The 16,706-nt window shown below is 40.8% G+C and overlaps 2 long non-coding RNA genes across 4 annotated transcripts in view; one reads left to right on the plus strand and one right to left on the minus strand.

Annotated features, from left to right (window-relative positions):
* Positions 1–16,706, minus strand: part of LOC148124938 (uncharacterized) — a 147,577-nt gene that overhangs the window by 69,097 nt on the left and 61,774 nt on the right. The gene's annotated exons all lie outside the window — the stretch shown is intronic.
* LOC148124939 (uncharacterized) lies at positions 789–13,157 on the plus strand. Of its 3 annotated transcripts, none has more exons than XR_015744826.1 (9): positions 789–815; positions 2,598–2,630; positions 3,695–3,724; positions 4,214–4,273; positions 5,636–5,674; positions 7,067–7,096; positions 9,921–9,947; positions 10,926–10,949; positions 11,585–13,157. It is a non-coding gene; the product is annotated as an uncharacterized LOC148124939 (long non-coding RNA). The 3 variants fall into 3 exon arrangements; XR_015744825.1 differs by lacking the exon at positions 789–815 and adding an exon at positions 2,094–2,120; XR_015744824.1 differs by lacking the exons at positions 789–815; positions 2,598–2,630 and having other exon boundaries at positions 2,639–3,724.

Below are 16,706 nucleotides of genomic sequence, written 5' to 3' on the forward strand. Positions count from 1 at the left end.
TATTTCGGGTCGTCTCTCCGTGGGACCCATCGCCCAGACATAACACAGGGAATGATTGATGTGGGTTGCAGAGCACTGGTGGCACATAGGTAACAATTAGAAGCTCCCATTCCTGCTTAAGCCACTGCCTTTTGACCCACACTTAGCTTCCAAAGAGCCCCATTTTATTTTACTAAAGTATAGAGGCCCAGGTTCTTACCTGTGTCAAAATGTGAACTGTGATAATGTAGTTTCAAAAGCATTCATAATCCACGGTGGTCTTATTTTCTCCTTCTTGCAGGGTGGCGGAGGTGTACTTGGTGGTATGTTAGGAGTAAGTCAATATGGATTTGATGTCTCCCATTTCCTTTATGTAACCTTAGACATTCTTTTGAAACTCAATTCCCTGAAACATCCCCTGATATTCCAGGAGCAATTCTAGTAGGACTTTGGATGTTATAAGAAATGTTGAGGAGAATGAACTTTTAGACAGCCAGGAATAGAGAGCCATCACACCTTTTGCAAACATGTCTTCTATGCATACCAAGGCCATTTTGTTTTAATAATACAGGGAATGATTGATGTGGGTTGCAGAGCACTGGTGGCACATGGCTAACAATTAGAAGCTCCCATTCCTGCTTAGGCCACTGCCTTTTGACCCACAATTAGCTTCCAAAGAGCCCCATTTTATTTCATTAAAGTACAGAGGCCCAGGTTCTTACCTGTGTCAAAATGTGAACTATGACAATGTAGTTTCAAAAGCTTTCATAATCCATGGTGGTCTTATTTTCTCCTTCTTGCAGGGTGGCGGAGGTGGACCTGGTGGTATGTTAGGAGTAAGTCAATATGGATTTGATGTCTCCCATTTCCTTTATGTAACCATAGACATTCTTTTGAGATTCAATTCCCGGAAACATCCCCTGATATTCCAGGAGCAATTCTAGTAGGACTTTGGATGTTATAAGAAATGTTGAGGAGAATGAACTTGTAGACAGCCAGGAATAGAGAGCCATGATACCCTTTGCAAACATGTCTTCTATGTATACCAAGGCCATTTTGTTTTAATAATACAGGGTGTTCCATACTAGCAGGCTTGTAGGTCTGCATTCCTATTGGTCCGGAAAAGCCGGGCCATGATTGGACAAAACTAAGCGTTCTGATTGGTTCTTATTCGGCTGCCGCGATTGGGTAAAACCAAGCGCGGCAAGCTCAAATGCATGTCATAGGCTGCCTAGCCGCAGCCAGCTTTATAAAAGGAGCTGCCTCGGCTGGGAGTCTTGTCTCAGTATCTGGTTTCCTAATAAAGAGCTGTTGTCACTATTTCGGGTCGTCTCTCCTTGGGACCCATCGCCCAGACATAACACAGGGAATGACTGATGTGGGTTGCAGAGCACTGGTGGCACATGGCTAACAATTAGAAGCTCCCATTCCTGCTTAAGCCACTGCCTTTTGACCCACAATTAGCTTCCAAAGAGCCCCATTTTATTTTACTAAAGTATAGAGGCCCAGGTTCTTACCTGTGTCAAAATGTGAACTGTGACAATGTAGTTTCAAAAGCATTCATAATCCACGGTGGTCTTATTTTCTCCTTCTTGCAGGGTGGCGGAGGTGTACTTGGTGGTATGTTAGGAGTAAGTCAATATGGATTTGATGTCTCCCATTTCCTTTATGTAACCTTAGACATTCTTTTGAGACTCAATTCCCTGAAACATCCCCTGATATTCCAGGAGCAATTCTAGTAGGACTTTGGATGTTATAAGAAATGTTGAGGAGAATGAACTTGTAGACAGCCAGGAATAGAGAGCCATCACACCTTTTGCAAACATGTCTTCTATGCATACCAAGGCCATTTTGTTTTAATAATACAGGGAATGATTGATGTGGGTTGCAGAGCACTGGTGGCACATGCCTAACAATTAGAAGTCCCCATTCTTGCTTAGGCCACTGCCTTTTGGACCACATTTAGCTTCCAAAGAGCCCCATTTTATTTCATTAAAGTACAGTACTAAAGAGGCCCAGGTTCTTACCTGTGTCAAAATGTGAACTGTGATAATGTAGTTTCAAAAGCATTCATAATCCACGGTGGTCTTATTTTCTCCTTCTTGCAGGGTGGCGGAGGTGGACTTGGTGGTATGTTAGGAGTAAGTCAATATGGATTTGATGTCTCCCAGTTCCTTTATGTAACCTTAGACATTCTTTTGAGACTCAATTCCCTGAAACATCCCCTGATATTCCAGGAGCAATTCTAGTAGGACTTTGGATGTTATAAGAAATGTTGAGGAGAATGAACTTGTAGACAGCCAGGAATAGAGAGCCATCACACCTTTTGCAAACATGTCTTCTATGCATACCAAGGCCATTTTGTTTTAATAATACAGGGAATGATTGATGTGGGTTGCAGAGCACTGGTGGCACATGGCTAACAATTAGAAGTCCCCATTCTTGCTTAGGCCACTGCCTTTTGGACCACATTTAGCTTCCAAAGAGCCCCATTTTATTTCATTAAAGTACAGTACTAAAGAGGCCCAGGTTCTTACCTGTGTCAAAATGTGAACTCTGACAATGTAGTTTCAAAAGCATTCATAATCCACGATGGTCTTATTTTCTCCTTCTTGCAGGGTGGCGGAGGTGGACCTGGTGGTATGTTAGGAGTAAGTCAATATGGATTTGATGTCTCCCATTTCCTTTATGTAACCATAGACATTCTTTTGAGAATCAATTCCCTGAAACATCCCCTGATATTCCAGGAGCAATTCTAGTAGGAATTTGGATATTGTAAGCAATGTTGAAAGGATGAATTTATAGAAAGCCATGAACATGAACTTATGAAGCAGAGGGGATTTTTGCAAAATGAAAAAAAAAAAAGCCCACCATGTTTTAAGACCTGGAAACAGAAAAAGCATGAGAGAGGAGCTGAGAGTTCTTCTTGCCTTGCTCATCGGACAATCACAGGGAGGGCAGGAAAAACCCAGCCAGCTTTTCCAGCCACTTGGTATATCAAAGTCCTTCACCATATTTTCACACTTCATGACCTTTGATCTGCATTTTTGCATCTTCTCATAATTTATTTTTTATTTCTCCCAAGGGAATTCCACTATTGCCCTTGCATGAGGTCTATATTGTATCGTGCATTAGGATTGAAGGCTCCTTTTACTTCCCCTAGCTGCAAATCATGTCAAGGAGATTCCAATGGACAGAGAAATCTGTTTCTCTAACCACAGCTCCCTTTTAATTTTCTGATTTACTTGGAGTAGAAAGAGGTGGAGGTGGAGTTCACCAGAGAGAGAGGAGTAGGTAACTGTGAATCAGAAAGCATCTCTCCACTATGAGGATGTTTCAGGACTGTCCTTACTATCTTACTTTAACTTTACTCTTCTTGACCAAACAATGATCATATGAGAATTGGTTGCAACTACTTTATCAACACCACCACAACTGTGAGGGAATCACAAGAAAGGGATCTATTTGTATTGTTGATGTGAGTATATGGAATGGTATTGAAAACCGGAAGAAGAAAATGAATAAAAAAACCTTTGAAAACAATTTAATACACATGCAAATTTTTGGGGGCCCCCATCAGTCCATGCTGTGTTGAAACAACACATGTAAGCTAACAGAAGAATGAATGAATTCATATATGAGATAGTGAACATGTGTTATGCCATGGGTGGAGACATCATGGGTGTTATCTGGGTTTCCTTTTGTTTCCCTTCAGGGCCTTGGTGGTGGTAGAACTGGAAATATGGCAAGTAGCTTTTTTTAGTTTCTGCCATTTCTTTCTTTCATGTTCTTCTTATGTTTGAACAAGCACCCCTTTTATATTTTTCCCTCTAATACTAAAAGCATCTGCAGAATCCCCAAGGCATGACCACAGAGGGCAGTGCCAAAATATTTGGCCTGATTTTTCTTTAAAGACTTGCTTATTGCTTCCTTGATGCTGTATATTTCTAATGGTTGTCATGGCTTAACTGACTTTGGCCATGTCATGTTTTCGCCATCTTTGATCCTTTTATTGTACTCTTTTTTCTGTTGTTAGCTTTTATTGTTGAAGTTGGGCCATGTCTAAACTGAATGAATTAAAATAAAATGTAATAATACCCTTTGCAAATTCTAAAGGGTCCCATTTGAATTCTATAAAATGCAGTGGCCCAAACAAGTCCGATTCACATGCTGAAAATATGACAGAATATTTAGAAGGGAATCCAGTTTAATTTTTTTTCCCTCCTTTTTGTAGTATGGAAATAATGGTGGTGGTGGTGGTGGTGGTGGTGGAAGAAGAGGTGGCAGACAAAGAGTAAGTTAATATGTATTTAATGTCTCCCATTTCCACGAAGTCTTTACTGTTTTGGTAAGCATATTTGCTCTGTCCTAGGCTTCCCCCAAAAGCCCTAAGCAGGATCTTTGTCTCAACCAAACACCTTTTATTAAACGAATGTGAATTTTTTTGCATTCACATTTAGCCAATGGCCTGGTGAACAGTCTCTCAAGGGTATAATTAGGAGCTCAAATCTTATCTATCTTGGAAAGCTGCTCAGTAAATATTTTCAAAAACAGTGCTGACAAGGAAGGGCTTAGCACGGAGTCTCAGGATGCACAGACAGAACTTCACAATGATGGAATGAATGAACAAATTGTTTCATGCAAAAGCCCCCTCCCACTTTGCTCCTCTTTTAATCCTTATGCAAAGGGCCAATCATCATCCACCTGTGGCCTTACTCCCACATCGACCCTGAGTTCATAATTGTTCTTTCCTTTTTGGGGCTCTGTGCATGTGCAGGCTGAGAATTGGTTCCAGCTGCTCCCCTGCCTCACTGCTGTCAGAGCCCAAAGGCAGCTGATGATTGACAGCCTGCCCTGGCCCCATCTCTGCCTCTGATGCAGATTCCTCATCTGAGCCTTCCTCAGCCTCCTGGACTGGCCCAGATTCCTCCCCAACTTCCTCATTGTCCAACTCTGCTGCCACTTCCGCCAGCCTCTGGCGGGCCACAACACTATTCCAGGAAAAATTCCAATAAAATTTTTGAAGGTGTTTGGAATGCTTAAAGGATGAATTCATAGAGAACCATGGAGGCAGGCAACCTTAAAGCAGATAGATAGGGATGATGGTTGGAGAAAAAGAGAAGATTTTAAGCTCTGGAAACAGAAAGCAGGAGAGAGAAGCTAAAACTTATTCTCACTGCATCCACTAGAGCAGGGGTGTCAAACTTGCTGCGTCATGGCAGCATGTGGAAGAGTACTTACTGAAATGAGGAAAGATAAACTCTGTCAGGACAGTTTACCGCAGGTGCATCCTTTTGGATTCTTTCATTCCATGTTGTGTTTTAAAAAAAACACATATTTTTAATCTGGAATTCATGTACAAGACATTAAAGTTCATAATGATGGCATAGTTGAAAAAGTCAAGGGTGATATCATATCAGATTAAAATCCTCAATTTTATTTTTATTTTAGGGCATGGGTAGAGGTGGAATGATGATAAGTAGCTTTTGTTTATTACTTGCTATTCCTTTCTTCATATTCTTTTTCCAACTGAAGTAGCACCCATTTTATCTTTATTCCACTAAAAGCATCTCCAGAATCCACAGAGAATAACTACAACAGATAGAACCAAAGTCATGGGTCAGAGTAGAACAATCACTTTTTGTTTCCCTTTTAGAACAGGCAAGGAGGTAGAAGCAGGCAAGGTGGAAGGAGGGTAAGTAACTTTTGTTTATTTTCTGCCATTGCTTTTTTCATATTGTTCTTTCATCTGAAGAAGTTTTTTCTCATATCCTTCTCTCTCCTTCACCAAAAGCATCTCAATAGTGCCTGGAGAACAATCACAGCAAGCAGAGCCAAAACATTTGGCCTGTGTGTACTTTTCTTTCCAATATCTGACAACTGAAAATAGATCCCTCAGCCAAGTGGGGGGTAACAACCCCCTCTTGGGACTGAGAGGTTGCATGGGAAATCATACTGAGGACGTACTCATGGAGAGATAAAACTCTATATGCAATAATGACTATCATGTTATTTTTCTGGATTATATGGTGTAGGAAGAGGTGAAGGAGGTAGAAGGGGCATAACAGAGGAGGCTTAATGAAACTGATTCAGAAAGTAGCTTTGCATGATCAGAATGGGCCAGATATACTGTGCTACTGCAGTCTTTCTTCACTGCTGGGTTCACTTACCTTGCTAAATCTTGTACCCAACCCATAGAGGCTCCTGTGTACAGGATTCTGAATCTTTTTATACAGATGTCTGGCAAATGCACAATTTTGTCTCTATTGTTGGTTTCAATCATTAATGGTCATAACTGGTCTATAGCAGGAGTCATGTCCGAGGAGCGGGCTGGGACACATATGCACGCACAGCTCCCCAAAAACTAAGCCTGATCACATAGTTTCATAGCGAAGCACGAATATCGAGATAGTTTTAATAAAGTAAAAGTATATCTTGGTAACCTAGTCTACTACTTTATGTTACACACAAAACGCTCTGACAAACCATTTTTCTGCAGGTTCCATAATGCATTAAATGGTAAACAGATCAAATAACTCCCATGCACACAACATAGTAATCCATAGAACAATTTTTGTTTAAAAAAAAAAACAAGCAAGTTGAAAATTATCCAGTTTAAATTTGATGGATCAATGAGCTGGTAACCTTGTCCTTGATTTGATTAGGTAAGTAACATGAACTGAAATCCATGTGATGAAATGTGATCATATTGGGAAAGGATTCTGGAAAGAGCTTTAATCTAAAGAGCTATTAAAGATCCTTTTTACTCACTCACCTGCTTTTGGGTTAATCTATAAATCTCATACAAGCAAAAATTCACTGCAAGTGATGTTTCTGTGTAGATATTTTTGTTGTGTGGAGGGGAAAAAATATTGACAAGATGAAGGAAAAATATCCAAGCAATTGTATACATGTGTGTGATTTGGGTCATTTTCCTTGCAGGTTATATGAAACACTGTTTATATTTTATTTGTCGAATGTAGGAATTCATATGCCAGATAACAAAACTTGTATTGAGGGCATGGTTGGAGAAGTCATGGATGATATCATATCAGATTTGAACGCTTATCTTCTGCTTCCCTTTTAGGGCAGGCAAGGAGGAAGCAGAGGTGGAATGGTATGAAGCCTTTATTTTATTTATTTATTTATATTTATTTATTTGTCAATCACTTACAAGATAATAGGTATAAGTATAAACATGTGTAAGAATACAGGAAATAGGTATGAATAAATGGGGACAATAGGACAGGGACGGGAGGCACGATAGTGCGCTTATGCACGCCCCTTTCTCTTAGGAATGGGGTGAGGTCAATAGTGGATCGTTTGAGGGTAAAGGAATGGGGATTAGAGCAGTGGTGGGATTCAAAGTTTTTTACTACCGGTTCTGTGGGCGTGGCTTGGTGGTCATGTGACTATGGGCATGGCTTGGTGGTCATGTGACTGAGTGGGTGTGGCCAACTCACGTCGAGGGCTGCCTCAACTGGCCCCTCCCTTCCCAGCCATTCCTTGTCACACCCAGCCTCAACTTATCTATAGTTCTGTAAAAACGTTGTTCACCTTTTTTTGACTTTATTATTTACATACTATAGATGTACTTTCATGGACCACTGACAGGAGAAAATGGCTCACGTGCTTTGCCCAAGAGTGCGATAGGCAACAGGCTTTTAAGGGGCTGCCACAAAGAAAGGGGGACAATGTATTTTCCAAAGAAGCAGAATGCAAACAAAAAGCAATGGATGGAAATTGAACAGAGAAAAGCAACCTAAAACTAAGGAGAAACTTCCTGGCCATGAGAACAATTAACCAGTGGACCTGCTTGTCCCCAGAATTTCTGGGTGATCAATCACTGGAAAATTTTTAAAAGACTGGACAGCCATTTCTCTGAAATGGTATAGGGTTCCCCTCAAAGTCTCTTCTAAATGTTATTCTGACACCTTTCCCAGGACCTCTACTCAGAGTTTGGCATCCTCAGTTTTCCTGCCCGAGCTGGGGGTTGGACTAGAAGACCTCCAAATTCCCTTTCAACTTAAGCTAGATGTTGCTACTGGTTCGGCGACCCACACCAAAATCTTGCTACCGGTTCGCCTGAGTAGGTGCTGAATACCACCTCTGGGTTAGAGGATGTAACGACAAAGTCAGGTAGTGCATTCCTGACATTGACCACTCTGTTGCTGAAATCGTACTTTCTGCAATCGAGTTTGAAGCAGTTTACGTTGAGTTTGTATCTGTTGTGTGTTCTTGTATTGTTGCGGTTGAAGCCGAAGTAGTCATTGACTGGTAGGACATTGTAGCAGATAATTTTGTGTGCTACGCTTAAGTCTAACCATAGGTGGCGTAGTTCAAGGTTGTCCAAGCCCCTCTGATGATATAGGGTATTCTGTTGCAAGCAGAGGAGTATAGTATTCTTCTTGTGAAATACTTCTGGACTCGCCCAATTGTTTTAATGTCTGATGTACAGTGCGGATTCCAGACTGAAGAGCTGTATTTGAGTATTGGTCTGGCAAAAATTTTGTATGCTCTAGTTAGCAATTCGATATTTCCAGAGGAGAAGCTTCGTAAGATTAGATTTACAACTCTTAATGCCTTTTTGGCAATGCTATTACAGTGAGCTCCGACACTTAGGTCATTTGATATAAGAACTCCAAGGTCCTTGACAGAGGAGTAGTAAAGTAGTCCTTTACTACTTTTCTATCAGTTCTGAAGCTGAATCAGTCACCAGATTTTCCCATAATTAATACAAAAGGAAAATCCTTCATTACCACGGGGTTTGTCATTTTTTAAAAAAATGCTTATTTCTCTTATTTAAGGTCATTGCTGATTTACAGGATCCAAATGTTTTTTCCAGTAGATACAGTTTTGTGGGTAAAATGGATTTCCTCAGGAAGGGTTATGGGCCGCAGTTCAGGATCCACCAGATGTAAATGCTTGGTATCCAAATAATGAGGACGATGCCAAAAAGTTAGCTGACTTTAAATGGACCAACTAATGAGCTCTACATGATACATAAGTGTATCTTTTGGCTCCTTTCACTCCATGTTTGTGAAATTAGACATATTTTTATCTGGAACTGAAGGAATTTATAAACAAGCTATGGAAGATGGTAGTGATGGCATAGTGGGAGCAATCATTGTTGTTATCATCATATCAGATTAGAATGGTTTTGTCAGGGTACCAAGTAACACACTCATAGCAATCAAAACTCCAAGGCAGGTGGATTCCTCAAAGAATAGATTTATTGGATATGTCATATTGGCACAAACTGGTGAAAACCGACTCTAAATATTCCCGTGGTTTTCACCTAATTAAAAGAAAAGGTTCTTTCACTTTCTCCAAACAATCAGCCACATGGTTCAATCAGGATAAAGTCCAGTTGCTTAGATGACTCCAGTCCCCTTCTTCTGAACACCTGGTGGGAATGTCCTTGGTTCCCAAGAGAAAGTTTTTATTTGGCTACAGCACCCCAACTATCTTTACAGCACCCCAACTATCCCTTTCCCACAGCTTCCACAGTGGCAGGACTGAAGCCCCAAAATGGCCACAGCCAGGTCAGCTTCAGGGTTGACAGGTTACCTTTTGATTCCCTTTTACGGCATGCAAGATGGAGCTGGAGATAGAATGTCGATAAGTCGTTTTATTTATTTTCTGCCCCTCCTTTTTTCATATTCTCCCTCCACCTAAACAAGTACCCCTTTTATCCTTCTCCCTTCATGGAAAAAAATCTTTGGTGTCCCTAGAGCATATTCACATGAGGCAGAGCTATAACATTGGCCTGTTTTTACCCTCCTTTTGAATAACTGACCTCTTAAAATAGATCTAGCTGCCAAGTTGAAGCTGAAGGAACTGACATATGATATGTGGAAGGTAATAGAGATGGCATCATTGGAGAAGTAATGGGTGTTATCATATCAGATTAAAAGAAATACTGTTTGTTTCCCTTTTAGAACATGTATGGCGCCAATGAAGATTAAGTAAGCAGCTTTTATTTATTTTCTGCCATTTCTTTCTGTATATACTGAACATGCACCTTTTTTATCCTTCTTGCTCCTTCACTAAAAGCATCTCTGGGGCAACTTTTGGGGTTCTATACCCCTGAACAGCTCTAAATAAAATGGTTTTCAAATCTGCACAATAGATCTTGTAACACCACTAAATATAAGCTTGCTCAGTCACTCATTCACTCACTCATTCATTCATTCACTCATTCATTCATTAATTCATTCATTCATTGCATGCCATAACATTTGTATCAATTCTTGGCAACCACATCAATGGAATTTCTTCAGGACAATCATTCCCCAACTTGGCCTTTCTTGTCTTCTCACAGTGGGCCCATTAGTGTAATAAAAATGCTTTCCAAATATCTTAGATGCAATCTATCATCCTCTTTACTGGCCATATTCTTAGAGGTTGATGAGTGTTCCAGATAACGAATGCCATCAGTTGTCCACCTATTTTCTGGTGATCTCACATTCTGTAAGCCACCCAAAAAAACTTGTCAGAAAACTGAGTAATTTTTTTTAAAAAAAGAACTGCATATAATAATTTGACCAGCCAAATTTGTTAAACGGCAATTACCAAACAAAGGAATGTTTATCTTGTCTGTCTCGTCTTAAATAGCTTTGTTGTACACAGTTACTTTCTACACATTGCATGCTTTCCCTATTTAGTGCATGAGCTCATTTTCTGTATTTATGCAGTATGTTAAGCCATACTGTATATTAACCAGATTTGGGCAGCAGACTAAGTATTGAACCAAAGTGAATGTTTGTTAGCTAAGAGTACCACATGGTGGAAATAAAGCCGCTGTATTTATTACTGACCCAGTTAAGCAAGTTGTGTGAAGGTAGCCTTTGTGTGACCCTCATCCAAACAGCAAGACAATGTGGTTATTATTTACAAGGAAGGAAAAATAGCAAAAAAATTACTTGTGTGTGCTTTTCTCCCAGGACTAAGAGAACTCAAGAAAATAGGTAAGTCCTCCACAGAATAAAGTGGAATGTTTAAGTGGTATGACAGAAAAGTAACATTTCTAAGGTTCCAAGAAATAAATTATTTACTCTAGAGCCTCTGTGGCACAATGGTTAGAATGCAGTACTGCAGGCTACTTCTGCTGACTGCTGGCTGACTGCAATTTGGCAGTTCGAATCTCACAGGCTTATGGTTCACTCAGCCTTCCATCCTTCTGAGGTCGGTAAAATGAGGATCCAGATTGTTGGGGACAAGATGGTGACTCTGTAAACTGCTTAGAGAGGGCTCATAAAGCACTGTTAAAGCAGTATATAAGTCTAAGTGCTATTGCTATTACCCTTCCCAATTTTCTTCTCCATGAGAAAGTATCACTCTAAGAGCCAATAGGAGACTTTGGGGCATGAATGTGCTCCATTTGAGTCTATGACTGTCTATAGGAAGAAAAATAAAGGGGAATGTACTTAATTAGCAGATGCAATGCATTAAGAATCCTTTGGGTTGGTTAAGTCAAAATAGTTTCCAAAAGTTCTGGCAGATTGTTTGTGAATCTTGGTAACCACAGCAGTTGTCTTTTCAAAAGTTTCATTGAGTAATTCTTTTCCCTTCTCTCACTTCATTTCTACCTGAAACACAAAAGAGAGGCTGAAACTCAAATAAGGGAAATGACAGAAATTATGGAAATAACTGAATATGCTGTGAAAGGTCCAACAATTTCCCCCATATCTGCAAAAAGACTGTTCTGCTCAAGGACATCCAATGATCCAGCCTACTCAGTGCTTGATGGTGGTGGGGGGGAGTAGATACAATCTAAAGCTTGATTTTACTTTGTTTCCTGTAATAGAATAGTTTGTTGCTCTTGGTGTAGGGAAAAACTTTGTGAAAATAAAAAGAAATAAATCCCAATTGCACAAACATCGCTTGTTTGACTTGCATCTATGAAGAACAGTTGTGATGCTGATGTTGTTGCAGATTTCGATCCTAAATACTGCCATAGAATACAACTAAAGTTAGTTGAAAAGACTCCCGCTTCTGAACTGGTTTGGGATAGATTCCACTCTTGTTTCCTGCAAAACTGTATAGTCCAACATTTCTCAACCTTGGCAGCTTCCAGATGTGTGGACTTGAACTCCCAGAATTTCCCAGCCAGCAATGCTCAAATATTTGAAGATAATTGTCCATATAGTTCAGATATTTGTCTATATAATTGAAAGAGAAAGCACCAGATTGGTATAGTGCAGGGGTGTCAAACTTGATTTCATTGAGGGCTGTATCAGGGTTGTATTTGAACTCAGAGAAGTCAACACACCTTAAATTTGCTAAGGCTGAGAAACACTGTGCTAGACATTCCACATTCCATGGAGGTGATTCTTTAAGACCACATGACCTTCTGACCACAAGCGTTAAATAGGGCAAAGATGCCAAATGAGGATTTAACTTTGCCCCCCTTTCTTCATCAGTCTGCCTACTCTTACTCTAGATATTGCTAATATGGGTAATTTCCTTCTGCTTTTGTTCATAAGCACATGTGCACAGAACATGGGCACTTGCACACTGCTTCTGACAGGAGGTAGCTAGTAACATGCTCACAACATGTACTTTCTGCAAATAAATTTCCATTAGAGCTACACAAGCAGTTGTTGCTCAGATCACATCCCTACTTTCAGAAATGCTAACGCCAAATGTCTCGACTTCCAGTTCCTTAATCGTAAAAGGAATCACACATGCACACACATTTCCATGATTAATCTTTGGTCATGGGTGGTCTTTACTTCTTGTGTTGGTTGAGGGCTGTTAGGAATATAAGTCACCTTACAGTTATTTGGGTTGAAAATATATAAACCAGGATAAACATTTTAATACTGAATCTTTAAGAAAATGCAAAAAAAATGTAATTGGGTGTGGTTTCTCAAACGGCCATAAGATGGAGCCTGAAACCTGGGTTGTTTAGTCTTAATCTTAGTCTCAGAAGAAGTCTCAGTGAGCCTCTCTTTTTCCTTCTGTTGGAGAATATTGCCGTTCCTTCTAATTGACTGCTATTCCTGGATTTGATGTAAGTCTGATACTGAACTGTTTTTAACACTGGACTTTACTATTGGATTATCCCTGGACTGAAAACTAACTGATTTAACCTGTAAATGACTTTGGACTGCTTGTCTTGAACTTTGCTTAAACCTTTATGGAAAGTAAAAATCTACATTTACTGTACAGTGTATCTGTGTGCTGTGTGTGTGTATTATTCAAACACTACTCTCAAATACGGGGAATTACCTCAACAAGGGCCGTTTATTTTGAAAACATTGAAGCAAATTCAAAAGCTGTTCCTTTCATTCATTTCCACCCAAAATAAGATAAATGGATCTATAGATACCATTGATAATTTTTCTGCAGATAAAAACCTGCAACAGATCACAGAACACAGAGTCATGGAAATGATCTTGGAGGTCTTCTAGTCCAATCACTGGTTTTAGGACAATTAATCTTGGTCACATGACCATGCCTACACCCCATACTCCCCACCCCCACTGCAGCCAACCCACCATGGGCATTCATGCTCAGCTGGCCCTCCAGTGCCCCTCCCCCACCCATGGTCCACCCACACTCCTCCCCCACACCCTCATCCCAGGTAATTTGCAGAAGCCAACTTGTCCCCAGCCAATTCACAGTGTGCGACAAGTAGCCGGGTGTCCCAGCAGCCAATCCACGCATGAAAGGGCGGGACTCTGCCTTTCCATTGGATGAAGTCCTGCTGGCTCAGTTTCCTGAAGTAGAAGCTGGAAACGTTGTGGGGGAAGGGGAGAAAACTTGTTGTTTCCCCTGGCAAGAAGAGGAATGGTACGGCCCATTGCGCTTTGTGTGCATGCAAGTGGGAGTGACCCGCTGACAAAATGTGTGCTCAGAGCATGCTGCAGGTGACGTGAAAGTGGTGGCGGCAGCACCAGCAACATTATGAGCAGGATAGGGGCAGCAGCCAGTCTCTGTGCACACTTCTATTTGGGTTGGAGTGAGTGGGGGCTTCTATTCTGGCCTGGAGAGATGGGTGCAGTGGATGGAACCAGAGAAAGCAAACCAAGGGAGTGACTCAGTGGGTCCCTGCAAGCCGCTGCCATCCAGCGATTCCCCGCTGGAGCCCCTTGGCTGAACTCTGCAGATTCATGGCAAGGCAGCAGGAAGGTGAAGATTTGTGCTGCTTTCGAAAGGGGGAGATTGGCTAATAATAAAGTCCTTCCAATCACACCCAGAAATCAGGGATTTGTTTTCAATTTCAGGGTCAGGCTTCCTGCGTTCTTTAGATATATTTCCAAAAAAAAGTTTGCGTAATACCTGAGTGACAAGTAGTGCTGAAATTAGAGACAACTTTCCTATCAGCTTATACAGTGATGGGATTCAAATTTTTTTTACTACCAGTTCTGCGGGCATGGCTTGGCCGTGGTGGGGCTTGGTGGGCGTGGCAGGGGAAGGTTACTGTAAAATCCCCATTCCCTCCCCACCCCACCAACCTGCTTTCCAGCTCCGTTCTCCTGTGCAGGGCAACAAAAGAAGAGCCAGCCAATCAGCTGGGACCCAGTGGGAAGCAGAGAATAGATGGGGGCGGGGCCAGTCAGAGGTGGCATTTGCCAGTTCTCTGAACTACTCAAATTTTCTGATACCGGTTCTCTAGAACTGGTCAGAATCTGCTGAATACTACCTCTGAGCTTATAAAGAAGAAAATGAAATGAAACACTCTGGAATTATCAATTTCAGCCACATTTTCATAACAAAGCCCCCAAGGAAGAGGCATGTTAAATGTGAAGTGACCCCTCTTGGAACTGTCAATTGCACCCCAAAAGCTTCTCCAGCTGAGACATTCTCTGTAGGTAGCCAGCAAAAATAAATTGAAAATATTGAAGGAAGTCATTCCCTCAGAGAAAAAGAGAAAGAAAGAGGAGAAAAAACAATTTCAACCCCTGCCCTGTATAGGTAAAACTGGATGAAATTATATTATGAATATGAAAATGAAAAAGATGTTTGCAACAAATGTCGCAATCCCAAAAATTATTAGAATTCTGAACACTTGATGGCTGCCCTGATCAAATCTGATCTGGTTAATTCCAACAAGGAGAGGGCGGGGGGTGGGGATTTAGAAGAATTTACGGTCTGGACACTGAAAAGAAGTAAACTGTAATTTTGTTTAAAGCCATAATGAACCTTTTAAACACCTTTCATTATAGAAAAAAACGCACGTAGTTTTATAGCATAGTTAAAACTTAATCTTCTATGAAGAACTACTAGTCCTCATTTTAAAAAAGAGATGACCTTTCGGGGGGAGGAGGGAAACACAGGAGGAGGAGGAAAAGGTAGCAAAAGAGGTAATGCTTAATACTGAAATCCACCAAAGACATTGTCCTAATAAGATCAATCAAACATATCGATTAATTGTATGACAGGGCAGGATTACTGGCTTATGCCTCTATTACAAGAAAATAATCTTGCCTCTCTTCTACTCTTTGCTCTTGCAAATACTGAAGTTCTCTTGATGATAGTGGTCTATAAGTCATCTACACTTCATCTGGCATGCTTCAATGAATCCAAACCAACGGCCCTATTGTTAAAAGAGGAAGCAGTTGATACATGACTTTTGATAAGTAAAGGCCATCAGATATGGTCACCCACACCATCATGCCAGTTCAGGTCATGGATAGATAAAAGAGCCTTTCAACAATCAAGACAGCTTCTAGACTTCCAAAATTTACACACTCCCCTTATCTGAATTACATTGTAGTATGAAATCTAGGCAGTAAGAACAGAGGTGGCATTCAGCAGGTTCTGACCAGTTCTGGAGAACCAGTAGCAGACATTTTGAGTAGTTTGGAGAACCTGCAAATACCACTTCTGACTGGCCCCGCCCCCATCTATTCTCTGCCTCCCGGGTCCCAGCTGATTGGCTGGATCTTCTTTGGTTGCCCTGCACAGGAGAACAGAGATGGAAAGCAGGTTAGTGGGGTGGGGGAGGGAATGGGGATTTTGCAGTATCCTTCTCCTGCCACACCCACCAAATTCTATTTGGGGCTTTTCAGATGTAAAGAGTCAGATTTGAAAGGGTTCACACACCCTCTGTTACAGTGCAATGCCTAGGAAGGCTTATATTGCCACCAGCAAAATGATTCCAAAGATATGCCTGCTATAAAGTACTGGAATGCTAGACCTGTCTTGAGGTTTGGACAATCCCTGGAGCAATTCCAAGTTTCTGCTGCTATTTAAGTGGTCATAGAATAGAATAGAGCAGAGCAGAACAGAACAGAACAGAACAGAACAGAACAGAATTCTTTATTGGCCAAGTGTGATTGGACAAACAAGGAATTTGCCTTGGTGCAAATGCTCTCGGTATAAGAGAAAAGATACATTCATCAAGAGTCAAGAATCATCAGGTACAACACTTAATAGTCATAGGGTACAATAAGCAATCAAATCAAATTAGGAAACAGTCAATATAAATCGTAAGGATACAAGCGACCAAGTTACAGTCATACAGTCACAAGTGGGATGGGATGGGTGACAAGGGGTGATGAGAAGATTAATAGTATTTTTTTGTCATCTGGATTTATGAAGCTCAGCTCTGTAATCCTTACAGGAAGAAGCCCATTTGAGTACTTCTTCTACGATGTTAGAATTTTAGAAAACCTCTGCCTTTTAGCTTCAATTTGAACATGGATGATGGAATAATTGTGCATGATGTAATGGAAACCTAACATTTCCATGTAAATCAAGTAACAATAGAGGTA

This window comes from Pseudonaja textilis, chromosome 10 (genome assembly GCF_049901715.1).
Source record: "Pseudonaja textilis isolate UNSWEBS1 chromosome 10, rPseTex1.2, whole genome shotgun sequence".
Classification (NCBI taxonomy): domain Eukaryota; kingdom Metazoa; phylum Chordata; class Lepidosauria; order Squamata; family Elapidae; genus Pseudonaja; species Pseudonaja textilis.